At 38.0% G+C, this 11,692-nt stretch overlaps 1 pseudogene; it reads right to left on the bottom strand.

Moving 5' to 3' along the window:
• Positions 1–8,404: 8,404 nt before the first annotated feature.
• On the bottom strand, positions 8,405–8,503 carry LOC132315384 (small nucleolar RNA R71; annotated as a pseudogene).
• Positions 8,504–11,692: the final 3,189 nt, after the last annotated feature.

Raw genomic sequence — 11,692 nt, 5'->3', positions numbered from 1 at the left:
TATATTCTCACGTTTTTAGCCGACTTACATTATAACTTTTATGGTTGTTTTTTCTTTCTCAGATTAAAATTAGAATTAGGGTTTTAGTTTTGCTAAACCTATAAATATATCATTATGTTGACTTAGGGTTTTAAAAAATATATATGTAAACCCTTTTCACGTACCAGAGAGATAGAGAGGAATAGAGCGTAAATTGTGAGACAATAACAGACCATCTTTGGTGAGGGTTTCAACTATGGATAAAGGATTGGTCATAGGAGAAAGGGAAGGTTGAGCAGTAGGAGGCTCGACGGCAGTCATGATCGTCGGAAAAAAACCTAGGAAGACGGCGACAAGGTTTTGATTCCAAAACCGCAAAGGCAAGTTCTTTCATTTCTCTCTCCCGTTGCCTGTGTTCTGTGCATCTGTAGATAGTCTCCAGGGCTTTAATGGACTAATAAATTGAATCTTAGATGCTTAGTATTTGTTTAATCAATTATCTATATGTAGGCGTGAATTAATTTTGTTACAGTTCATGCAAGTTTGGTTTGGTTGCATTGCTTGCTCTTTCTAAACATGTTGGATCGGTAAATGTTTTAAGTTTTAATTTGATGCAAATTGACTTCAATAAGGATTTGGGATGTTTTAGATATACTTAGGACTCCTACGAACAATTTTAAAAACCAACAAAGGGAATGGAAGTGGCCGGTGCTGAAGCAGATGGTCGAAAAAACGTAGCTGGAGGAGAACAGAGGCTCAGAAGGATGAAGAGACGGCTCTGGGGATTGAAGAGCCGGCGCCCATCATTTAAGAGCCAGCTCCAAGAAGGCATGGAGCCGGCTCCGTGCTTGCAAGAGCCTGCTCTTGCATTTTAGAGCAGGCTCTCTCCTATTTTGACGTATTTTAGTGTTTTCTAAGTTTTTGGGCACCGTTTGGATGATTTTAATTCTTTCGAATTGTGTTGTGAGGGCACTTGGGGTTCTTAATTTAAACTTCAAGTGTATTTAAACCTCTTATTGCATAGTTTATACATTTATGCTAAAGTGTTAAACAGTAGGAAAGTAGATAACTTTTCAGTACTGTTAATGGTTAGAGGAAAGTTAACTTGCGTAGTTTAATTCAGTGATTGAACGGATTATAAAACCAGTCATGGGGATGATTTTGGGTGTAAATAGGATTCTTAAACTCAGTATTAAAGATGAACCGAAGGTTGGGAATAGCCGGAGATGAAGCTGAAAGGCGAAATGGAACAAAACTGGACAGATGAGGCTCTAAGCCTTTAAGACCAGGCTCTAAGTTTCAAGAGTAGGCTCTAAGTTTTTATGGAGCAGGCTCTAAGTTTCTAGAGCAGGCTCTAAGTTTTTGTAGAGCAGGCTCTATGGTGTAAAGAGCCTGCTCTATGATTTTCAAGAGAAGGCTCTTTGGTTAGGTTACGTTTGGTTGCAATCTGGAGCTATCCGGGAACTGTTTGGGCTATGTTTGGAGTTCTAAATTGTTTTAGGGAGTGAACTAACAATTTTAAAAGTAATTTCAAGAGATTTTAAGCTCTCTAATTGCATAAGTTAGCCTATTATAGGAAGGGAATGATCAGTGTGAAAATTAGACAATTCACATACTGTTAACGGTTGGAAGGGAAGTAGTTGTTAAATTTTTAAATGGGTGACTTAAGTAATTATAACATGATTTTAATCTTGTTTTAAATGCACGTTAGGTTCATTTAATTAATAAATTTGATCTGTGCACACTCAGGAATATAATTGCTGAATTAATAAACCCATTCTGCAATTATGTAGATTAAGGATAGGAAATTACTTGCTTGTTCTAATATGGAAATTTAATGAGTTATAACTTGTTTCTAATTTTTGTTTTAGATGCACAGTAGAGTCTTTTAGTTAACAGATTAGACTTGTGCATGCTTTGGATTTTTATATTGCTGAAACATTAATTTTCCTGCAATTACATGAGTAAAAGGTTTGCTTTAAATTGCTGAATTATTATATACACTTTTCTGCAATTAATTGGATGATGGTTTTGGACTTAAATTGCTAAACTAAAACATAGGTTTTGTAATTTACATGGGAGTTAACCTGGACTTAATTGAAGAATTAATTGCATATTTTCTGTCAATTATATGAATGGATTCTGGATTTTAAGTTGACGAACGATTAAGTTTTGTCTCATCAATTTCATGGATATTGTCATGGATATTTAGTTGATAAACTGTTCCAATTTTGTTTCATCAGCTACATGGATTTATGTGGACCGTATTTGGTGTACTGATTGAGTTAATGCATCATTTACGGATCATATGCATGGTATGTACCGGTATGGGACGGTGACATACGGAGGGACGGATTAGATCAAAACGCTAATTCCAACCCATTCATACATACGGAATGGATTAACTAAAACAGTTGAATCCTATATGGTTTCATGTCCTGTCAACTAAAACAATTAAACGACATATTGGATGGTTGTTTATATTTTCTGTTAATAGGAAGAATAGGGATTTAATTAAAACATTTAAATCCTAATTATATGTTGTGTTTTGGTGATGAATAGTTGACCGGCTCAACATTGTATTTGGATGGGATGTATATACGCTTAATTTATGTTAGTCTGTGCAACTGAACAAGCTGAATGACTAGCTGGATTTCTTATGGTTGGATAGGATCGGACTTTATATATAAAATTGTGGTACCGCGATCTGAGCTTGAGTCTCATAGTCGACAGTTAGGGAGCGTATATGCAGTAGGATGCATAGCTAGCTATGTTGGTTGAGGTATACCCTGTTAGGCTTAGGTAGTCATGCCCACTCAGGTGCGTTTTTGTATGTTGCCTTCTATTCAGGTTGAGACCTTCAGTATAGTCTAGTGAGAGTCCTATAGTGTGGTTATATGTATATATCTATTTACGGACTATATAGATATGGTTGAGACATCTAGGATGTATCTGCGTATCGGGTCTCTGTTTGGATTATAGTTAGGATAGAACTTGTTCGTGGGCCTGACCCACTATTATTTTTCAGGTAACGGACGGTTCCAGGTCTTAGATCTTGTTCATGCTGAGCAAAGACGACTTCTCATTCTTTCGACGACGTAGGCGGTTCCTGTATGGTTTAGCATTGGATTCTTTTTCGGTAGTTCATTTCTCAGTGATGATTTTATTAGGGGTCCACCAGATGGATTCCCGAGTTGTATTAGAAATGGAGAATTTGGATGTATCAGAATAATTCTTTATTAATTTAATTTTATTCTGAGGTTTCAGTATTTGGTTTATCATTCTAGTTTCTTTTCAGCAAATTTTTATTTATTCCTGTTTCCTTAATTGTATTCTGTGTTCGTTTATTGCAAATTTGTTTGATATCCTCGGGTAGTCGGGCGTAGGCCTGGCCAACCCGCATCTGGAAATCCGGGGGTATCACAGAGGGCACTGGATAAAAGGGCGAGTGCTTGCAACTTCTGGGCGAGCGCCCATGGATGCCTCTGGCTCACAGGATTTTTGCGCTTGAACCTCCTTTGCGCAGACTGATGATGCAACTCTTCTTCCTAGAACATTATGCATAGAGCGTCATGAGTTCCCTGGATCACTTTGCTTGGCTAACATTACGATCCCCAGCAACGGCGTACTCTAATCTTCAACGACTTATCAAAGTAGCGCTTTTAACTATCTTTGGGGCACTAACCTGAAAATGAACAGAAACACGCAAATGAAGCTAATATGTATAATATAATCAATGAATGGACTTAACTAATACAAATAAGGGCACTTGACTATGCAATATTCGGCGCTTATCAGTAGTTGCTTCTGGGTCTCAACAGTTGAAGACTCATGAGTTGAACTATCCGACATATGATTTGGAGTTGGCAGCAGTTATCTTTGCCCTGAAGGGGTTGAGACACTATTTATATGGGGAGAAGTTTGAGATTTTCTTTGATCACAAGAGTCTCAAGTGTCTCTTCTCTCAGAAGGATTTAAACTTGAGACAGCGCAGATGGGTCGAGTTCATGGAGGACTATGACTTTGAGTTACAGTACCATCCGAGTAAGGCCAACGTAGTGGCCGATGCATTGAGCAGATAGTCACAGTTAATGGAAGATGCTAGAAGAGCTTGTAGATCTTGGTTTACAGTCTTATGAGGATGTTTCACCGGCTATTTTATATAGCCTTATGGCTCAACCGGCTGTTGTTAGTAGAGTTATTGAGGCACAGTTGGAGGATTGGGAGATGAAGGCCATCCATGTTCGGATTTCAGGCGGCGAAAATATAGAGGGTTGGACCTTACATCCAAATGGTGGTCTTAGGTAAAAGGGGATGATGTTTGTTCCCTTGTCTTATTGTGAAGATGTTCTTTGGGATTTTCACCACTCTCGGCTCGCAGTTCATCCTGGTGGTACGAAGATGTATCACAATCTGTGACGACAGTTTCGGTGACAAGGCATGAAACGGGATGTTTCACAGTTTATGGCTTGATGCCTTATTGTCAGTAAGTGAAGGTAGAGCATCAGCGACCACCAGGACTATTGCAACTATTACCAGTGGCTGAGTGGAAATGGGAGCATATCATTATAAATTTCATAATGAGACTTCCGAGGTCTCAAGTAGGGAATAATGCCGTTTGGATCATAGTTGACAAGTTAACTAAGACGGCTCACTTCTTACCCATGGTAGTGACAGACAATGCAGAAAGACTGAGTGGACAGTATGTGAGGCAGATTGTCCGGCTTCACGGGGTTCCTATATCCATTATTCCAAATAGGGATCCGCGGTTTACGTCAGATTTTTGGCAGAGTTTTCAAAAGGCTCTTGATATGGGGCTTCACTTCTGCACGACATTCCATCCTCAGACTGATGGTCAGACGGAGCGTACCATTCAGATATTGGAGGATATGCTACGGGCTTGTATCTTAGATTTCAGAGGTAGTTGGGAGGACTACTTACCTTTGGTTGAGTTTACCTATAACAACAGTTACCAGACCATTATTGGCATGGCACCTTTTGAGGCGTTGTATCACAGACCTTGCAGATCTCCAGTTTGTTAAACCGAGGTCGGTGATGCCATTACCTTGGGTCCCGACATTGTCATCGAGACTATAGAGAAAATCAAGTTGATTCGACAGCGGTTAGCTACCGCACAGAGCAGACAGAAGAGTTACACAGACAGGAAGAGGCAATCCTTATCTTTTGAGGTAGAAGACCATGTCTTTCTTAAGATTTCTCCGCACAAGGAACTTCTGAGATTTTGCGAGACTGGCAAGTTGTCTCCTAGATTCATTGGACCATTTGAGATTTTGGAGCCCGTCGGTGAGGTCGATTATTGATGAGCGCTGAAAAGTGCATATTTAAACCCTTTAAGCTTAGGCATTCTAGTACCTTTATCTATCTTACTTTACCGTTTTAGATTGATTTCATATTATTTTCATTTTCAGGCGCTTATCCCGAAAATAAGCTAACTCAGCCAAATAAGAGCTTAATTGAAGCAATTCTGGGATTAAACAAAGAAAGGAGCAAAGTGAAGAAAGAAAGAAGTAAATGAAGCCAAAGGTAGCAAGCAGCAAAGTTCAATCGATCCAAGTTTAAGGTTCGATCGATCGAACAATGATCGATCTCAGTACTTCAAGATAGATCCAAGACTAGACCCAAAAGCATAAAGTCCCAAAAGTTCAATCGATTCAACACCATCCTTCGATCGATCGAACACTTTTGTCATTATTCAAATGATTGATCCTATCCACAGCTATACCACCCACTAACCACTTTTGTCCTTTTCTAATAAATATTTCTCCAAAATATCTCGGATTTGTCTTTTCCCAAAAAGCTCAACCAGTTGGATCGATCTAGCCTAAGTTCAATAGATCTCAGCCAGTTCGATCGATCTAAGTCCAAGGTTCGATCGATCGAACTTCCTCTAGTGCAAAAAAGTTAAAATTCCATCTCATTGAAAGTTGTCCTTTATCCAATCATTAGGGAATATTATGTGCACGACCCCAGCTCACTTTGGGTGTCATTTTGACCTCCCTATATAAGGATAAGGATTGCTTTTTACAAAGGAGCCAACATTATTTTCATATCATCTCTTGGAGAGGAAGCTTAGAGGAAGAGGAGGCTAGAGACACCATATGAGACTCTTCATTAACAAGGAGCAGATTTCAACCATGGAATTAGCCCTTGAGGGTTGGAGCATCATCACCATGAGTGGCTAGACATCCTCTTGGGGCTAGAGTTAGCCCCAAGCATGTTTTCTATATCTTAATCTTGTGTATTATTGAGGGATTAGTGTTATAATTGATGTTTTGACACTTTGATATATATAGATCTTGTTATTCAATGATTTATGTGGTTTAATGCTTCCAATTGATCATTTCATTCTATCCATATGTCTATGTATGCTAGAATAGATGTTCATGTGCTTGTTTCTAGATTTTGTGTTATTGATGCATGTCTATGATGCTATAGATTTGGAGATTGTCAAAACATAATGCTTAAAGGAATGCTTTTGTGATTCTCTTGATGGTTCATACTTATCTCTTGATTGATTGTGCCTCTCCCCTAGTTTATTTTCATGCTAGTAGTGTAGATATAGTGTAGTTGTAGTGTAGTGTTAAATGGGAGGACAATCTATGCTTGTCGTTTGATGATCCAAGCTTTTGAATGCAAGTAGCATATGTCATCTTTGTGTTGTATTTGGATTGTGAGCATAATGAAAGGATTAATGACTTGTTTTGATTTATTGTACCCTTCACATGTTGTTTAGATAATATATGCTTCATTGCTTAGATATATTATGCCTTTCACATGATGTTTAGACCATACATGCTTAACTAGTCATCCTTGCTTGTTGAATCAACCAAACACACACATACCAATATTGCAACACACTATTTGCCCTCATTAATCACTTCTCAATGATATAGAAATGCATTGCTTGGTGGTGATCTCTAAACCCCAAGGATCTCTCTCTCTTGTTTACTCTTAATTGCATTCTTTTGCTATCACTTAGTTTAATTTAGTTGCTCTCTAATCAACTAACCATCCAATTGTTTGATCACTCGACCTACTAGCCCTAATAACAATTCCACAACATTGCTCGATCCTCACAATCCCTTGGGACGATCCCTACTCGCCCTAGCTATATTTTAGTGAAAGGTAGTAGTGGCTTCTATAAATGTAAAACTCTTGGCCCTCGCGTTATAATGCACACACTCTTCAAGCTTGGCGGTGGTGTGGCATACACCGGCCAGTTTTTGGCGCCGTTGCCGAGGATTGATTGATTAGATTAGGCAACGTCGGATTTGTGGAATTGATTAGGATTAGTACTCTTTTGATCGTGTCTTTACTTTACTTCTATTTTTCTTTTTGGTTACTTATTGTGCTGTTCTTATTTAACAAGGTGCATTGTTGGAGAGGAAGCAAGCAAAGGAGCCATCAAGCATTCAAGCAAGCAAAGAAAGCAAAAGGCTAAAAAAAAAATTCTAAAAAATTGCTAAGCTAAGCTTTAAACTTGGAGTTGAAGTGGTATAGGACCTTTGTGAGACTTTCTTTACTCAATCCCTTAGTTAAATCGTCGGCCCGTGCATCATTGTTGTAAAGCATAGGAGTATGAATTAAGTGTTTGTGGAAGAAGTCTAATTGCATTGTTGTGAAGGCATAGTGTTTGTCATTCTTTGCGTTTGTTGTGTTTTGCATTGTGCATGCATAGAAGTTGTTCATTGAGACCAACTCTTGTCCCTCTTGATTTACATCTTGAATCTATCGTTAGAAATCCTAGGGGAAGAGGAAATTCAAATAGAGCCAATCTATCAATGGATGACTATAATGGCAATCATGTTGAGGACCTTGGTCACATAGACCAACAAGGTATCCTTCATCCCAATGTGCACAATGAGAACATACAACTACCTTTAGGCATGCCTAGGCCATTCATTCACCAACCACCACAACAACAAGGCCAAGTTCCATATGGAATACCAAGGCCAATGTTTGCTCCACAACCTCCCATCAACAATCAAGGAATTCAAAACCAAGGTGTTCATGTTGCACCTCAAGTAGCTAATCCACCTCTTGCTTTAAGAGACTATTATGTGCCTAATGAGTATAATGCACCTACATGCATCCAATTGTCTCCATTTAGAGCACATCATTATGAAATTAAGCCACAAACCATTCAAATGCTTCCTAACTATCATGGACTTCCAAGTGAAGAACCTTACAAGCATTTGGATGAGTTTCTTAAAGTATGTTCCACCGTAAAATATACGGACATGCCGGAAGAGGTTTTAAGACTCAAACTTTTTCCATTCACCTTTAAAGATAAGGCAAAGTATTGGTTTAACAATCTTAGGCCTTTTTCAATCATCTCTTGGGCAGAAATGTAACAAGAGTTCTTGAAGAAGTACTATCCGGTTTCCAAGACCAATGCCATGAGAACCTCAATTCGAGAATTTTCACATGGGGATGGAGAAACGTTTCATGAGGCATGGGAACACTTCAATGAATTGCTTAGGAAGTGTCCACATCATGACATGCCCAAATGGCAATTAGTTCAATACTTCTTTGAGAGCTTATCGGACAACTATAAGGGTATGGTTGATGCTTCCATGGGTGGCTCATACATTGATAGGCATGAGGATGACGTGTGGCGTCTCTATGAGAGCATGAGTGAAAATTCTTTGTATAGAACACTATCATCCAAGAATGGTAGAAATTCACAAGGTAGGAAGAGTGTTGGCTTACATCAAGTTGACCATTCAAATGAAATAGTCGCCGAAATGAAGTCTTTATCTCAAAGGTTTGATCAATTTTTGATTAACCAAAACTCGGCGAACCAAGTATCTTCCTTCCCTAACCATTCTCATCATGCATCAAATGAAACATGTATGACTTATTCTAGTGTTCTCCATTCTACTTCTCATTGTCCTCGCAGACAAGTGCAAAGTGAACCAAATGAACATATCAATGCAGCTTATGTGAACCAAGGGAACAATCCTTATGGTACTCATTATAATCCAAGTTGGAGGAATCATCAGAATTTCTCTTGGAAAAACCAAGGAGAGGGCTCAAACCCTTCCCAAAGCGGTTTTCAAGAGAAGTACATTCCACCTCCACTTCAAAACCAAGGATTCCAAGGTTATAGACCTTATCAATCACAAGGGAATCAATTTGCTAATTCTCATTTTCCCAACCAATCTTATTCCCAAGGTAATACTAGAAGTCCCGCCTTTGAAGAGAAAGTTTTGAATGCATTGGGCACTTTAGAGGCTAACACTCAATTGCTTCATTCTCACTCTCAATCTATTGTGAAGCTAGAAACCCAAGTAGGGCAAATAGCAAGCACTCTCAATGCAAGAGAGAAAGGAAAGATGCCTATAAATGCCCCACCTAAGTAACAATGTGTTGTGGAAACCCATTCCTCATTGGAAGGCCACACCATTAAACATATTAATGTGGTGACTACCTTGCGGAGTGGTAGGATTGTGGACAATCAAGTTGGAATGTCCAATGAAGAGAGTGAACCAGTGCAATCTCAAGTTATCACCCATCCCGTTTCACATCCTATTCCTCCTTCATTGCATATACATGACCTTGAGAATGAGAAAGTTTTAAAAGATGTGTTTGAAAAAGAAATTTTAAAAAATGATGTTAAAAAGGTTTTGTTGAAAAATGATTTGAAAACTTCTTGTGTTGAAGAGAGTTCAAAAGAAAATTTTAAAAAAGTGTTTGAAACAAAAATTCCATTTCCGGATGCCTTAAAAGGATCCATTTCAAAAGACAAGCAAAAGGCAAAAACCAATGAAATCATGGAAATGTTTAGGCAAGTGAAAGTTAATCTTCCACTATTGGATGCAATCAAGCAAATTCCGGCTTATGCCAAATTCTTGAAGGACTTGTGCACCCAAAAGCAGAATAAGAGCCAAGCACCAAGGAAAGTGGTTTTGACCAAGCAAGTAAGCTCAATTTTGCAACATAACACTCTTCCAAAGTTTAAGGACCTCGGTTCACCCACTACATCATGCATTATTGGTGATCATATCATTAATCGGGCGCTTCTTGACTTAGGAGCAAGTGTTAACCTTCTTCCATATTCGGTTTATGTCAAATTGGGCCTAGGTGAATTGAAACCGACGTCAGTAGTTTTGCAACTTGCTGACCAATCCATTAAGAAGCCTAGGGGTATAATTGAAGATGTTTTGATAAAGATTGATAAATTTTTCTTTCCCCGTTGATTTCGTTATCATAGACACGGAACCGGTTCCCAATCCTAAGAGCTAAATTCCCGTTATCCTTGGTCGTCCTTTATTGGCAACCGCTAATGCCAACATCAATTGTAGGACGGGGATAATGAAGATCTCATTTGGCCACATGAAGGTGAAGTTGAATATCTTTAATCCCACACCCAATTCATTTGACAAATATGAAGGAGAAGTTAATGTTGTAGATGAATGTCATGATCTTCAATGTCAAGGAAATGACCTTTTGTGTAAAACCAAAACTTCCAAAGGATCATCTTCAACCTTGCATTCTCAAAATCTTGTTTCAAATTCTTGCTTTGAAAGGGCATGGAAGCCCAAAGGTTGTGATTGCAAAGACAAGGGACCAAAGATTTCTTTTGAGCTTAATCCAACAAGTTCTTCAAAGAACCATTTGTTGGGAGGAGTTCAAAGCATCTATCACCCCAATAAGGAGGGGATGCATTATAAGATCTTTGATCCGGGCTAAAAGAGCCCAATGTCTTGCTAGAGACGTTAAAGACTAGCAAAAGCATTCGTAGGGTGTTAAAACCCTATTCCTCCCTCATTTCTATCTTTCATTTCATTTCTTGCGAAGTCTAGATACTTGTTTTTGGTTCATATGCATTTCAAGGAACTTTGGTGTGGATTGCATAAGTTTTCATGACATTATTGAGCATTCTACATAGTTCCATCGATCTCAAACTTGAGTTCAATCGATCGAACTCCATTCTGCATCCCACACTTAGAAAAATTTTCGACCTGCAGAAACCTACATCCAAATCACCTCTTTGTCCCATCGTTCGAACTAAGTCTTAGATCGATCAAGAGACCTTCAATCGATCCAACTTCTAAGTTCGATCGATCTCATGATTTAACACTTAGAAAAATTTTGAGCCTGTATCAACCTGCATATTTCAGCTCTCTGTCCCATCGATCGAAACATTCCAAGATCGATCTGAAAGTTCTTCGATCGATCCAACTTCCCAGTTCGATCGATATCATGTTCCAACACTTAGCCAATTTTCTGAACCAAAAACCTACATATTTTTGCTCTCTATCTGATCGATCGAACTCTTGTTTCGATCGCTCTCAGTTCTTCATTTCATTATTTTGACTTTGTTTTGACTTTTCAAATTTTCAAAAATCCAAAAAATATATATTTTCATTTTTATTTTATTTTATTTTCATTTTATTTCATTTTATGTTATTCTCCAAAAAAGTTTTCAAAAATTCAAAAATATTCTATTTTAATTAATTTTTAATTATTAGTGTTTATTCAATTTAATTTAATTTTTTTAAAAAAAAAAAAAACCCAAAAATATTTTATTTTATTTTCCAATTTTTAATTTTAATCCCAATTTTTAATTTTCATTTTCCAATTTTCAAAAATTTCAAAAATCAAAAAATACTTTGAAGAGAGTTCATCAAAGTTCGATCGATCACAGTTGAGTTCGATCGATTGAACTCTATCAGGAATGTTTTTA

The sequence above is a fragment of the Cornus florida genome, unplaced genomic scaffold (assembly GCF_030987335.1).
Source record: "Cornus florida cultivar Cherokee Brave unplaced genomic scaffold, ASM3098733v1 CherokeeBrave_3.0.0_Hap2_Chr06, whole genome shotgun sequence".
Classification (NCBI taxonomy): Eukaryota; Viridiplantae; Streptophyta; class Magnoliopsida; order Cornales; family Cornaceae; genus Cornus; species Cornus florida.
This window is presented reverse-complemented; position numbering and strand designations above follow the sequence as displayed.